Source organism: Symphalangus syndactylus, chromosome 6 (assembly GCF_028878055.3).
Source record: "Symphalangus syndactylus isolate Jambi chromosome 6, NHGRI_mSymSyn1-v2.1_pri, whole genome shotgun sequence".
Taxonomy (NCBI): domain Eukaryota; kingdom Metazoa; phylum Chordata; class Mammalia; order Primates; family Hylobatidae; genus Symphalangus; species Symphalangus syndactylus.
The window spans coordinates 11,147,288-11,162,059 of record NC_072428.2 but is presented as its reverse complement, the minus strand read 5'-3'; the positions used below and the strand labels follow the sequence as shown (position 1 = coordinate 11,162,059).

Genomic DNA, 14,772 nt, shown 5'->3' with positions numbered 1-14,772 from the left:
TCTTCGGGCACCTGGACCCTAAGAGTGGCCCTTCCTAGGGAGTCCCCTGCCGAGGAGCAGTTTTGAGTCCACCAAGAGGAAGCCGGCCCCAGAGCCGAGGAAGGCAGTCCTGTGAAAGGGCAGGCCCGGGGTGGGGGAGGGGGCACACCTGAAATCAGGCCAAGGTGCCACTCCAGGACGACCCCCGGGTCTTACCTTCCTCAGGCAGCCTGGCCTTTTAACACCCAGCATCCCAGCTAGGGCTACTCTGGGCTGTTACCGCGGAAGCCAGCACTGGGTCCCTGGAGCCTGGGAGGGGCTGATCCCCGGGTCCTACCCAGAGAAGAGCCGGAGGGTTGTTCCGGCTTCCAATGGCGGGCTCTGCACCATCCGGCGGCTCCGGCCCCACAGGGGCCCAACTCATCGCAGCGGTCTGAGTGCGGAGGCCGGGCCAGGGCTGGGAGCAGGAAGCAGGGAGCGGCGCCCCCGCCTCCGGGTGCAGCTGGGTTTGGAAAGTTGGTGCGGGCGCGGGGACCTCAGGGTCTCAAGGCGCCTCCGCAGCCCCGAGCCAGGCGGGTCGTGGGACGGTGAGCCCGGAGAAGTCCCCGAGTGCGCTCCGCAGCGGAGGGGAGCCAAGCGCCTCGGGGGCCCCCGCGCGTCTCAAGTTTGCTGCCCTCCTCGAATGGGGGCAGGGAGGGCTGAGGTGATCGCGGCGCTCACCGGCCACCAGCCCCGGCAGCCCCTTCCTGCGCCCAACACGCCGCCGTCCCTCGCCGCCGCCACCCCTCCGCGCACCGCCGGTAGCTGCTGTCTCCGAGCGGAGGGGCGTCTCCCACCGCGCCCGCGCCCCTCCCGGCTGCTGCGGCGGAGTGTCCGCTCCCGCCCGCCCCGGAGCCCGCGGGGCCCGGCCAATACCTGGTCGGGGGCGCGCCGGGAGCAGCTGCAGCGCCCAGCGCCGGCTCCATCCTCGGGTCTGGAGTCAGGGTCGCCGAGGGCCCGCGGGTGGCGGCGGCGGCAGTAGCGGCGGCGGCGGCATCCTGCGCCTCCCGCGCCCTCCTCCTCGGCCTCCCTCCTCCCTCCTCTTCCTCCGACTCCGCGCGCGCCTCACGGGCCCCTCTTCATGGCCCGGGGGCGCGAGCCCGGGGCGGCTCGAGCAGCTGAGTGCGTTCTCTCCGGCCGGACGCGGGACCCGGGGCCGGGGCTCAGGGACCCGAGAGACGCCGGGACAGGGGCCGGGACCCGGAGCGCCGCAGCCCCGGGCGCCGGAGGAGAGCAGCAGCCGCAGGCACCAGAGCCTCTCGGAGCGCCCGCCCGCGTCCCCGAGCCAAGAGCAGCGGCGGCAGCGGCGGCTACAGCGCCGAGCGAGCGGCAGGCGCTGCGGTCCCGGCTCCACCCCCGAGCCGCCCGCCTCTTCTCCTCCCCACCCCTTCGGCGCGCGCCTTCCCGCCCCCCGCGCCGCTCCAGCCGCGAGCGCCCCGGACACCCACTCCGCAGCCAGGCTCCGGAGCCCGCCCCCACCCACCCGCCGGGGGCAGCCACGCCCACCACCCGGGCTTCGGGCGGCCGGCGGGCAAGGGCACCGGCTGTCTCTGGCACCTCTCCGCGTAACCTCCCTTCCCCTTACCCCCGAGGGCGCTGCTGGCCGGGCCGCCGAAGCCTTTCGCCCCCCGAGCGCCCCCCGCCGCGGAAGTCCGGTTGGAGTCCCAGCCTGGCCCCTGGCTCAGCTGTCCTTTACCTCTTCCCCAGCCAGCGGCACAGAGGGACTTCAGAACCCAGAACTGAAGCCAACCACCTCTGTGTGCAATACCCTGACACACACCCCTAGCCCTTCCTCCTTCCCCGCCCCTCTGCTTCTCAAGTGTGGGGATGAATCATTTGTCCCCGCTGCAGTTGTCCCTCTTGGGCAGGGTCAGGGGGTGTCTTAATGGGACCTTAGAGTGGGTTTGCTGGCTGACCGTCTTCTAGGCCGCTCCTCCACCCTGCCCACCTTCTTCCTACCAGACTGCCCTGGCTTTCTAGGCGGCATTCTGGAGCCACCACTGCTTTTATGGGTGAGGGATGGGGACAGAGCTGGCCAGCCGAGCACCTTGGTCCTTTATCCTCTGCACAAATATTGACTGAGCATCCTCCACAGGCCTGGCCTGCTTGGGCACCAGGGACTGGTTGGTGAACCTCTCAGACTGGAGTGGAGGAGAAGCAGGGTGCACGAGCAGAGCAGTATCATGTGATCAGTGGCCCCTGGGCTGGAGAGGACGGCCAGGAATCCCAGCTCTGCCACCACATCTGACATGACTGAGGCTGCCCACCCCAGTGGCCTGTTTCCTCATCTGGAGACTGGGAAGGTGCTTCGTCTGGCTGAACCTCTGATGCTCCTCAGTTCTGACCAAATGGTTATTTCTGAAGCAGAGGAGCAGTCAGCCTCCCTCTCCACCCGGAATCTCTGATTCCCGACTATAGCTCTCCATCACTCCTGGACTGGGGGGCAGAGAGCAGTGGATGGCTTGAAAACTCCAGGCATTCTGGGAAAGCCTCGTCCCCGATGTATGGACAAGCAGCTGCTGCCTCCATCCCACACAGCAGAATGGTTAGCACAGCAGTTTCCTGGGTCAGAGCAACCTGCTGTGTGTTTGCTGGGTGACTTTGTGTGAGTGATTCAGCCTCTCTGCGGCTCAGTTTCCTCATCCAGAAGACAGAGGTACTGGTCCTCACCCTGTAGGGCTGCTGGGAACACTGGATGGTAACGTGTGTAGAGCACTCAGCAGTGTCTGGCACGGGGGTGAGTACTTAATAATTGCACATTGTTGCGTTCAGGGTAGCCAGGAACAAACATTCACTCACTCGCCAAGAGGAGAACATGACAGCTGCACTTCCCTGGAGGACTGGGGTCTCGGGTCATCAAGAAAGTCTCCCTCTCTCCACCCAGAGCAGATGGTATGAAGGCCTTGCCCCAAGGGTCCCACTAGACCAAGTGGTCATTTATCTTGGTCACAATTGCAAACTCGTAACTATAAACTCCTCTCCCCCATATCCACCCCCATCAAGCTGGAGGGGCTAATAGCACCTTCCAGTGCGCATTCCTGTAGCCATAGCACCTGGGATGGCAGAGTCAGTCCTCAGTCCCGACTCCAAGGCTACCAAGTCTGTTTCTCCACCTGCCTTCCCCCTCCCCACCCCCGCCCAGGGAGTGGCAGCGTACTGGGATGCCTAACAAGAGTGGTGCTGACCTTCCAAAAGCTAAGACTTCATGTTTCCAAATCGCGACTGTCCCTCTATAAAAAACCAAGCTCTAATAGCCTTGGGCTGAGCCATCAGAACCTTCCTTTTCACCCAGATCTAATCCCTCCCCAAGTTTTCAGGCTGACAAGAATAGTTAGGGTTTAGAGAAATCTTTCTCTATCTTGCACTACCAGATCCAGCGCCTCATTTTTCAAATTCTGTTGTATTTCGGGTAGAGAGGAGGGAAAGTACATCTGGCTGACATGAAAAGATTGGTGTGGTTGTAATGTAAAGACAGAGTGGAATTTGGGAAGTTTTTGAAGAACATTTAAACTCTAAAAATAGACAAAAGACCCGCTCTCAGAAACACTAGGATTCTGTCTCCAGTTTCCTGGAATCCCCCACTTGACAAACATGGGTGTTTTAGGAGCACCTATGGTGTGGATTGCACTGTGACAGGTGCCGTGGGGAAAAGGGGGAGGGGGAAACAGAAGCAAAGGGCTTGTGCTCAAGGAGTTTGAATCCTACACAATGAAGCAGCAAAGAAAAGTCACTGCAAATATAATCAAATACAAAAAAAAATTTAGCCTTGGAAGTCAGAGGGAGGTGGAGCCTTGGAGGGTCATTCAGGGAGGGCTTCCTGGAGGAGGAGGGAGTTGAACTGAGGCTTAAGAGATGGTTGGAATGTAAAAAGGCAGAAGAGCAAGAGAGCCTGTGAAAGGAAATAGCAGCTGGGTGGGCTCATTTATGGGACAGGAGGGAGATTAATATTAGTGGCTAATGTTTGAGTTCTCAAGATGGGCCAGGCACTGTGCTGCTTGCTTTGTGTGGATTATTTTATTTAACTCTCAAAACAACCCCTTGAAGTAACCAATGTCATTCCCGTTTTACAGATGAGGAAACTGAGAGCCGAAAAGGTTAAGCAACTTTCCCAAATTTACAGAGCGGGTGAGCAACAGCGCGCCATAGCAGTCTGGCTCCACATTCCTGGGCACTCTGCTCTGCCACTCTGGCCAGGCTGACTCTAGTGGGGGCACCTGCAGGGAGGAGCTGGAGGTCAGGCAGTCTAGGGAGGCCAATGGCAGGTGGCAGGGCCTTCAGAAGTCCCCAGACAGAGGCGTTTCCTGAAATGCAGCCCCCTGGCCTTCCTAGGGAACTCTAAAATGAGCTATTCCCTCTTCTCTCGTCCGCATGCAGGTCACTGAAGTATTTGGAAATTTGTTAAGGGATTTGGGGGCTCGAGATTCTGGCTTTTTAATATCTTTCGGCTGTCCATGTGGCGGCGATCTGTGCCACCCACCTTGTTATTTCAGTCTGTTCTGGGAGATGGATGGCCCGGGCTCTGATTTAAGATCTGCCGCGGCAATCCTCAATTTCCCATGTCTCATGGGGGACAGTGACAAGGCAGCAAGCACACGGAAGACGGCTTAGCTGTGCCCAGACTCCAGGCCCAAGAGCCCACAGCACTTGCAGAAAAAGTTCCAACCAGAAAAACCTGGGCAAAAACAGACAGGCCCAGCAGACCTTTCCCGCAGGTGATGTGGAAACCCATTCATCATAGAGCCGGAGGGGCCCCAGAGGTGAGCTGAACTAACTCCCTCATCTCACAGCTGGGCACACTGAGGCCCAGAGAAGATGCGTGACTTACCCAAGGCCATGCAGAAGTGAACTGAGCCTCCAACTGGGTCTCCTTTTTCAGGAAAAGCCCTCTTACTTGCCTCCTATCCCCCAGTTCTGCCCTGTTCTGGATGAATTCCTCTTCTGGATGAATCAACCTCTTTGTTGTTGAAATAAAACAAAAAGGTGGGGGCCTTGCTTCTGCCAGCCACTGTACATATGATCCCATTTCCTCCTCTTACCATCCCCGTGGGTCAATGGGTCCGAGGTTGCCAGGCTTTGCCAGCTCATGGATTCAGAACACCGCATCTCACTGAAACCCCTCTCCTGCCCCACCAGGTCCTCCAGCCAAAGCCCCTTGAAAAGCTACTTCACCTACAAGGGTTTCTATAAATCCCTCAAAGGGACATTAAGTTACTCCCAGACCAACCTGTCACCTGCATTCACCTCTAGCATGTTCTCTGCTCCTGCTCTAAGAAACTGCCAGAGGCAAAGCAGCTACTTGAAGGAGTGCCTCATCCTAGCCTCACCAGGCTTCCCTCGTTATGTCCCTTGTTGGGGAGCTAATGTCCAGGCCAAGGGACAAGCCCTGATGCTCCCATAGCTCCAGGCTGAGGCCACCAGAAGCAGGGAGAATGGCATCTTCCCCAACACAGAGGCCCTTGGGCACCAGGGCCCCCAAAACATTGCCACAGTGTCCCAAGGCGTCTCTGCAAACAGCCTATCTGGCTTTGGCTGCAACCTCTAACCCCGGCCTCAAATCCAGGCTGAGAGGCCAGGGAGAAGGGCACCCTTCCCTGTTTATTCTTGGAGCCACAGAAAGTGCTGCTCCTTTCCCAGTTACAGAACCAAATCCCCCAGATAAATTAGAGGATGCCAGCAAATCCCGGCGGGGGAAAACAGAAACTAAGGGCTTGGAAGTAGCCATGCCAGGATTTGAACCCCTATCTTGTGACCCCACCCTCTGCACAAATACACCTGCTGCCCAAACTGCCCCAGCCACCCCAGGGTTCTTGGCCCTCCTGGGACTGGTAGGTGGGAAGGCAGGGAGTGGTCTGTGCTGGGGGAGATTTGATCCTCGGCCCTCCTGGGACTGGGAGGTGGGAAGGCAGGGCGTGGTCCGTGCTGGGGAAGATTTGATCCTGGGCCCTCCTGGGACTGGTAGGTGGGAAGGCAGGGCATGGTCTGTGCTGGGGGAGATTTGATCCTCGGCCTTCCTGGGACTGGTAGGTGGGAAGGCAGGGCGTGGTCTGTGCTGGGGGAGATTTGATCCTCAGCTCATCGAAGGAGGCTCCACACTCTGGGAGTTTCGTCTTCCTTCCTCTGGCCTCATGGGTCCAGTCCAGAGCTTGCCAAGGTGAGTCTCTTCCAAGCCCAAAGGTCTTGGGAGGAAGAAAAGATCAGAGGAAGCCAGATGCCCCTTCCTTCTGAGGAAAGAGCCCGCTCCAGCTAGCCTTTGAGGAAGGGATCCAGCACAGACGCTGACCTTCCTTAACCTACTCTACTGGCCATTGTCACACTCTCCCCTGTGGCCCGAGAGCCACAGTGAGTGCTCTCGTCACCCAGTGCTTCCCCTGGTTCCCCACTCAGAGCCTTCCTGCAGTGGAAGCGCAGTGCTGGCCATAGGCCCATGTTCAGCTTAGGAAGGCCCCCACCTCCCACTGCCCACCCGAACACACCTGGCACCAGGCTACATCCTGAGACACCCAGCCACAGGGCCATGAGGAGACAGACTGACCAAAAGCAAACAAGACCCTGAATCTGATCTAAAAATATGACACAGTGAATATCTCACAGGGCCTGGGGTTGGGGAGGTGATGGGAGTTGGGGGCGGACTGCAGAACAGGATCGTGGGCTGCAATTAAAATTCCCATCCTGGGTAATTCCCGGGCCTCCGTGGGGCTGTTTCTATGGCAAGGGAGGCTGGCCCAGGGAAGGCAGGCTCCGTGCAGGGCTGAGCTCCCTCCTCTGCCCCTGCCCACAAAAGCTCAGCCCTGGGCCGGGCAGTCCCAAGCCAGATCTGTGAGCCAGCTCAGAATGGGGCAAGGTGCAGGCAGAGGCCCAGGAGACGGCCCCTGCTCCCAAACTCTGTGGGCAGGTGCCCAAACTGGCAGGGAAGGAAAGGAGGGACAGTGTCTGTGCCCAGGGAGCCACTCCGTGACATGTCCTAAAACAGTATGAAGCCACTAGGGCCCTGGCCCTGCAGCAGCCAGGTAGCAGGAAGGAAAAGTCAGGAAGAAACCTTCCACCCTCAGGAAGCGTGCTCCTTGTCTGATAAACCCTTCCCACCACCAAGCCCTTCAGTACCCCCACTGGCCTCCAGGCAAGGCTCCCCCTATCCTGCCTCCCGCCCACTCACCTCTCACACATCGTCACCCCTAGTCCTCACTCCCTCTTGCCCACACGGGCTCACCACCTGCTGGACCCCAAGGCAGCCCTTTCTGCAGCCCTGGCTACTGCCAAGAAGGCTGGAGGCCCTTCTGGTGTATTCCCTGCTGGCAGGTGGGGATGAGCAGGGCAGAGTGGGCACACATCTCCACAGGCAGACATCGGAGGTGGTAAGGTCTGGAGAGAGATGCCAGGGCTGTCCTTGAGGCCTCACCTCTCAGGAATCCTGCAGAAGCTCAGTGGGCTGGACAGATAACGTGTGATACCAGTACACAGAACTCCCGCATCTGGAGAGTCTGGCCTGCAGAGGCCACCACAGGTCCTGCCTCCTGGGGAGTGGTTCTGGAGCCTGGGCTCCCTGGGAGGGGGGCCTGCTTCCAGGTGGTTCCCCTGCAGGCTGCTTCCACGGGGCCCTCGGGCTGCCCATACTCATTCATCCTAGGAGGGGAGAGAAGGGGAGATCAGTGCATCTGATTTCACTTCCTTTCTCTCACCTAGTCCCCATTCCTGCTCTGCCCCCAGCCTCTCTGCTCCAAGTGCACCATCTGCAGGCGGTCCCAGCCCCTGGCATTCAGGAGCCAGTGGACAGCTTGGAGAATGGGAGGTGTCCTCAGGCACCCTGCCCAGCCCCAGCCTCAACTGGTGCTCTTTCCCTCCTCCCTCTGTGGAAGGAGGGGGAGTGGGTGTCCCCGCCAGGTGTGGTCAGCCCTTGGTCAGGAGCCCATGGGCACCTCCCACTAGACAGCCCAGCCCTGGTCAATGCCACACGGGCGGCTCTGGGAACTCAGCCCAGGAACAATGGGGCCATTCACTCAGCCTGGGCTTCACACAATGACCCTCTTGGTCAATCTCCGTGGCTAGACGGTGTGTGAGTGAGAGTGAGTGTGTGTGTGTGTGTGTGTGTGTGTGTGTGTAAGAGACAGAGGGGAACTGGAGGTAACTAGAGAGCCCAAACAGAGGCAGGAGGAAGAGTAGCAACCAGGGATTTCATGATATTCATGCAGGTATCTATCCCATGTGCCGGGCACGGTACTGGGTACTTGCATTATCCTCACAACAGCCCTGTGAGTCAGTCCCAATAGAAGCCCCATTTTCAAGCTAAGGAAACCGAGGTAGGGTCATAGAAGTCAGGATAATAGGAACATCTTGGCGGTGATATCCTCTAGTTTTATTTGGGTGGCGGTCCCATGGGTGCATACTTATGCAAACGTTCATTGTGCTGTCCACTGAAGAGTTGTCCATTTTGTTGTCTGTAAATTGCATTTCAGTAAAAAATAAAATAAAAATGATGTCGCATCAATTGAATTAAATATTACCCAGCCCTGGTTAATGAGGAAGCTCTTTGTATGCTAATATGCATCTCCAAGATACACTATTTAATGAAAAAGAGCAATATGCAAACACATATTTTATCTATTTATCTATTTATTTATTTATTTATTTATTTATTTATTTATTTATTTTGAGACAGGGTCTGTCTGTCACCCGGGCTGGAATGCAGTCGTGAGATCACAGCTCACTGAAGCCTCAACATCCCGGGATCAAGTTATTCAAGTTACTCCTCCCATTCCTCCCATTTCAGCCTCCCGAATAGCTGAGCTTTTTTGTTTGTTTGTTTTTCTTTTTTGTTTTTGGTGAGATGTGGCTTTGCCATGTTGCCCAGGCTGGTCTCAAACTCGAGCTCAAGCAATCCTCCCACCTCAGCCGCCCAAAATGCTGTGATTACAGGCATGAACCACCATGCCCAGCCCTGCAAACGCATATTTTAAAATACCGTCTATATATACCTGCTTGTGCATGTAGATTATCTCCAGACAGACACAGAGAAACCACGCTTCCTCTGGAAGAGCAGCCACTGGCTGAGACAGAGGCAGGAGGAAGACTTTCCACGATATACCCTTTGTCTTAACCCATGGGAGTGTATTACTTATTCAAAAATTAAGTGAAATTAAAACAAACAATAAAACAGTGCCTGAGTTGCCGATTCCAAAGCCATTATATCAATTGCTTCAATGCACTTAATTCCAAAGCAAATGGCCTCTCCACTCGTCCCACTCCTTTCCAGCCCATGTCCCTTCCTCAGACCCAACCAAACTGCACCTGGTTGTGGCTGTCCAGCTGGGAAAAGTTCACGGCTGGTCTCCACCATGGACCCTCCAGAACCCACTGCTGTCTGAGAGCCAGGCGGCTGGGCCAGAGCTAGAGCCCTCAAGAAGATGCTAACCTCGAGAGCCAAGTGCCCCACTGGCTCCTGAACGCAGTGAGTGCCACAGAGTGGCTGACAACTCACTGGGACCTTCCAGCTCAGGGTGACTCCCCGGGTCCCCATGCAGCCCAGTGGTCTCCACCTTATTGTCACTGCCTCCCAGGCTCCCTCCATGGGTCAGCAGCCAAACCCAGCCCAGGCCTTGTCATGAGGAAGATCCCAGGTCCAGAGGCATACAGAAAATCAACTGTCAGGCAGTGAGTGCAGCGAGAGGCAGCCTACTAGAGGAATCCAAGGCTTTAGCTGACCACAGCTGAGCCTGTGGCTTCTCAAAAAGAGCCAGCTTGGTTTACAGTCCTGGGTTCAAATCCCAGTTCTGCCATTTCCTGGCCACCAGACCTCAGACAAATAACTTCATCTCATTGTGCCTCCATTTTCTCATCTACAAAATGAAAACAGTGACACCCACCTGTTGGGATTATTGTGCCAGGGAATGAGATGCTGATGACCCTAAGTCCTGAGCCTGTAGCAGAGTAGGTGAATCTGAAAGAGAAACACTCACCACCACTGAGAACCATGATCTAAGCAGAGCTTTAGAGCAGTTTACAAAGTGCTGCTTGGGCACAGCCTTCCAGAAGGAGGTGATCGAGAGGAAGGCCCTGCCCCAGCTGGGGCCCCAGGTCCCTCCTGGGCTCCTCCCTGCCTGTGAGTTGTCAAGAAGGGTGTTGACAGGCCAAGGGGGGCCCAGGATGTTGAAGGATTTGGGAATTTTATTGCAGGTCTTAGGGCTGAGGGGCTGTAAAGCTCCTGGCGCCAAGGGGCCATCTCCAGGTATCCAAGAGTGACCATGAAAATAATAATAATAATAACGGGAGTTTGGGAGGGCCGGGGTTCAGTGCAGTGTATCACCATCACCTACCTGGCTTTCCTTATCACACCAGAATTCCCTGGGGTGAAACTGAGCTGCTTTGAGCAAATCACCGAACCTCTCTGAGCCGTATCTGTGCAGACCCTGTGGACATCCACGCCTGCACTCTCTGTGGACTCTGTGGTGGCAGCAGTACCTGCCTCCCTCGCTCCCTGGGGTGGTGTCTCATTGCCCTCTGCAGCCCCCACTCGGCCAACATGAAGGGTCACCTCTATGTCTGGGTCTCATGGTGGATGTGGGAGAGGTGACGATACACAAGCAGCTGCCCCTGCTGTGAAGGAGCTCCCAGGCCAGTGCGGTGGGGGTGGGCAGGGGTGGGGCAGACAGGCCAGAAAGTAAGGAACCAGGCCACACGACAAATGCCAGAACCAAGGAGGAACCAAATACCCAGAGACCTAGAGGAAGGGATTTGTTCTACTCACAAAGGGAATCCCCTGCAGACCCCAAGTCCCCTGGCACTGGTCCACTTTGAGTGTCCCATCAACTGCTCCTGTCACCCACAGGGCAGTCAGGGAGGAGGCAGGGAGGTGAGATAGACAGTAACATCTCTGTTCTGCAGGTGAGCACACCGAGGCTCAGAGAAGGCAGCTGGCTCAGAGCTAGAATGGAAGCCCAGAGTCCCAATGCCTGGGACCGGCTGCTCTTCAGCAGTCCTTTGGCCACTTAATACGTCCCCACCCCACAGGACACCTTTCCAGGTCACTGGCTGCACCTGGCCAGGCCCAGCTCCTTTTGTGGAGGTAAGAAACTCCTCACCACCCAGGGTCCTTCCATGGCAGGTGCAAACTATAAACAGGCCCTTCTCTGGGATGACTAGAGTCTCCGCATACCCTAAAATAGCCCTATAACTCATCCATCCAACAAGCACCACTGAGTGCCCCACCTCTGCCAGGTTCTCACTGGACCTGAGCATCCTGCAGAGCCTGAGAAGAAAATGAGGACTCTGGAAGGTTGGAGGACACCAACCAGCCCATCTCCTAGGCATTCCAGAAAAGTCTTCCCTGGGGGCGAGTTCTCTCTGCCTATCTCCAAAATCATTCAACTATTATTACTCAACTATTTTCCAAGTGGTCCCAGAACACATCTGTCCTACAGGGTCTCTTCACATTAATGATAAACTCTTTTTCACTCTCTAACAGAAAGACATCTTTTTAAAGGGCAAAGCCTTCCAACCGCAGCCTGAAGAGGCCTGGGCCAGGCTGTGGAAACAGCAAAGAGGCACATTCCAGGGTGGCTGGGTGCCTCACTGGCTTCCTGCCCCACTTCTCGGGCAATAGTGGTAAGGACAGTCAAAGAGTGGCGACTGATGGCCAGCCGGCAAGTGAGGGTGGAGGGAGGGATGGAGAGCCCCTGGCCTGGGGTCTAGCTCCCGGGGCAGAGGGAGAATATCAGGGGCCTAAGACCCAAAGGAAGAGTATTTAAATGAGAGAGATCTTTGTGTTGCAGACACCTTCTTCAACCCACTGAACAGGTGGGGACCTAAGTCAATGACCCAATAACAGAGAAAATGCTGCCCCCCACCCCACCCTCCACTGCCCAAGTTCAGGAGAGCAGGCATGACTGACATTCCCTCTAATCCAGGGATATGTTGGGAGTAGGAAGCTGTGATGGTTAATATTGAGTGTCAACTTGATTGGATTGAAGGATGCAAAGTATTGTTCCTGGGCGTGTCTGTGAGGGTGTTGCCAAACACCCTTTAACATTTGAGTCACTGGGAGAGGCAGACACACCCTCAATCCGGGTGGGCACAATCTAATCAGCTGCCAGCGAGACTAGAATAAAAGCAGACAGAAGACCGTGGAAAGACTAGACTGGCTAAGTCTTCCGGCCTCCATCTTTCTCCTGTGCTGAATGCTTCCTGTCCTCAAACATTAGACTCCAAGCTCCTCAGCTCTTGCACTCTTGGACTTACACCAGTGCTTTGCCAGCGCCTCTCAGGCCTTCGACCACAGACTGAAGGCTGCACTATCGGCTTCCCTACTTTTGAGGGTTTGGGACTTGGACTGGCTTCCTTGCTCCTCAGCTTGCAGATGGCCTATTGCGGGACTTCACCCTCTGATTGTGTGAGTCAACCCTCCTAATAAACTCCTCTTGATATATGCATCTGTCCTATTAGTTCTGTCCCTCTAGAGAACCCTAATACAGAAGGGTTTCAGTTAGACCACAGGAGCAACCTTCTGACTGTGACGTGGAGAAAGGTACCCAGGACCTTCCGAAGGAGGAGCAGCTTTTACCCAAGGCCTGGGCCTGCTACATGGATTTCCAAGTCAATCTGGCTGGAGGCAGAGGGGCGCCCTAGCTCACCTTTAGAGTCCCTCTCCTTGGGGAAGAGGAGCCCCTAACAAGGAAGAGGGAAGCAACTGGCTCTTCTCACCCCCGCTCTGGGCCTGGTTTAAATGGGGGTGATATGGGGGAGGTAATAGCACGTACTTCAGAGGAGCAAGGGCGACAAATGTGTAAATAAAGCCTCTAAGAAAGTAACACGCACGTGGCAGATACTAAATAAACACTAGCTATTATTTTATTTTGTTTTATTTATTTTTTAATTTTTTTTAGACGGAGTTTTGCTCTGTTGCCCAGGCGAGAGTGCAATGGCACCATCTCGGCTCACTGCAACCTCCGCCTCCTGGGTTCAAGCGATTCTCCTTCCTCAGCCTCCTGAATAGCTGGGATTACAGGTGTATACCACCACACCCAGCTAACTTTTGTATTTTTAGTAAAGACAGGGTTTCACCATGTTGGCCAGGCTGGTCTCGAACTTCTGACCTCAAACGATCCACCCATCTTGGCCTCCCAAAGTGCTGGGATTACAGGCGTGAGCCACCGCACCCCACCACTAGCTATTATTTTATTATTATGGTTTCAAGGCCAACTGTGAAGGGTCCCTCTGCCAGCTCCTGCCCCTGTTCCCACAATTATTGACTCCCTCTGCCAACCAGTGATACCTCTGCTCAAACTTGGAAAACAAAAAAAACAAAAAAGAAACAGAAAAATCCCGGGTTCCTGGAAGGGCACTCCAGGTCTTGCTTGGAGATGTGCAAAGCCTTTGGAGCCAGAGGTGGAGACTGGAGGACACTGGCGGAGAGAGGAGACTTTGGCCTCCAGGGAGAGCTGCAGGCAGCAGATGAGGGATAGGGTTGGCCTCAGCAGGAGTGAGCAGAGAGAGGAGGTGCTCAGACAGGCTGGAAAGAAATCAGAGGGCTCATCAAAGCCAGGGGTGGACACAAACACATCCTACAGCCCCACAAGTACGGGCGCTTGTTTCGAATGTGTCTCACAGAAAGGAATAAATGAAAATAAGTGAACTCTGACAAGTGGGAAAATGTTAAGGGCATGCAGAGGGAATTGTCAGCATCTCCGCATGGTGCCAGAGTACAGGACCCGCTCCAAGCTGGAGGGAAGTTCCCAGAGTCTTTCAGCTAATGCCAGCTCTCACCACTCCCTCAACAATCCCCTGGCCCCTTCACTGTAGGCCCCCCTCCTGCAGGGAGGAGGGGGAGCTCTCCGGGCACACGCCTTCGAGGCAGGGCATGGTGACCTCCTTTCTGATCTGCCCCCATCCCCACGCCCTGGGGCAGCACAGTGACCTCAGTGGCTGCTGATGGGTCAACAATTCCCCAGAAGACCAAACCCAGACAAAGTGCCATTTAACATGCTAAGCAGCCCTACAGTCTGCACAAACCCTTTGTAAGCCCCACCCTCCACCTGCCATTTTGACACTGACTTGATGCCTGTGGCTTTCAGAGGTGGCCCTGGCACCAGTCCTTCTGCTGGGCTAACGCTGACGTCACCACAGGACTCCCCCTTGGTCAAGGCTGTGGGGCTGTTGGGCCACCGCTTTTCTCAAGGTGGCCCAGGCTACCCCGCCTGATGTCACCCCAGGTACCGCAGTCTGGGCTGTTGCCATCCATTTTAGAGGAGCCACTGAGGCCTGCTGTCCCCATCTCAAGCTCCTCTGTTGCTGAGCAGCTACTCAGCTTTGGCATCTCATTCCAGTTGTGCCTCTCCCGCTTTGCCTCCAGTGAAAATGGAATCCATCCCCTCGCTTTTTACACCCCGCCCACCTCCGTTTTGTGTCTTTATATGTTTACACACCTGCCTCTCCCACTAGATCGAGAGCTCCTTGAAATCAGAGTTCTGGTTCACTCATCTCTTAAGCCCGGGGACTGGTTCAGGGCCGGGCTCCTCATAGTAGGTGGTCACTAAGCAGCCACCAAGTGAATCGCGGAGGTGACCACGCAGTGCAAGGTCAATGTGACCCAGCAAGAGAAATCTTCCAATGGACCCTGAAGCCAGGCACCAGGAACCTGAGCTCTGGCCTCATCCCGCCAACCCTCCCATGCATGATGGGAAAGCAAACACCAGCCTTTGTCCTTTGTAGAGAGGACCTCAGCCGGAGCCTTGGATGGGGAGAGACTCTCCCTGTCCTAGGGATGAA

At 56.0% G+C, this 14,772-nt stretch overlaps 1 protein-coding gene across 3 annotated transcripts in view; it reads right to left on the bottom strand.

The window, feature by feature from the left end:
- Positions 1 to 14,772, bottom strand: part of CHST1 (carbohydrate sulfotransferase 1) — a 112,144-nt gene that overhangs the window by 15,199 nt on the left and 82,173 nt on the right. Inside the window, exon 1 of one of the 3 annotated variants that reach the window (XM_055281808.2) lies at positions 895 to 1,389. The exons of 1 other annotated variant lie outside the window; for it this stretch is intronic. The gene's annotated coding sequence lies outside the window, so the exon portion shown is untranslated. Of the gene's footprint in view, positions 1 to 195; positions 818 to 894; positions 1,390 to 14,772 lie in introns of those variants that run through there. One more of the 3 variants, XM_063640958.1, reaches the window with a different exon arrangement.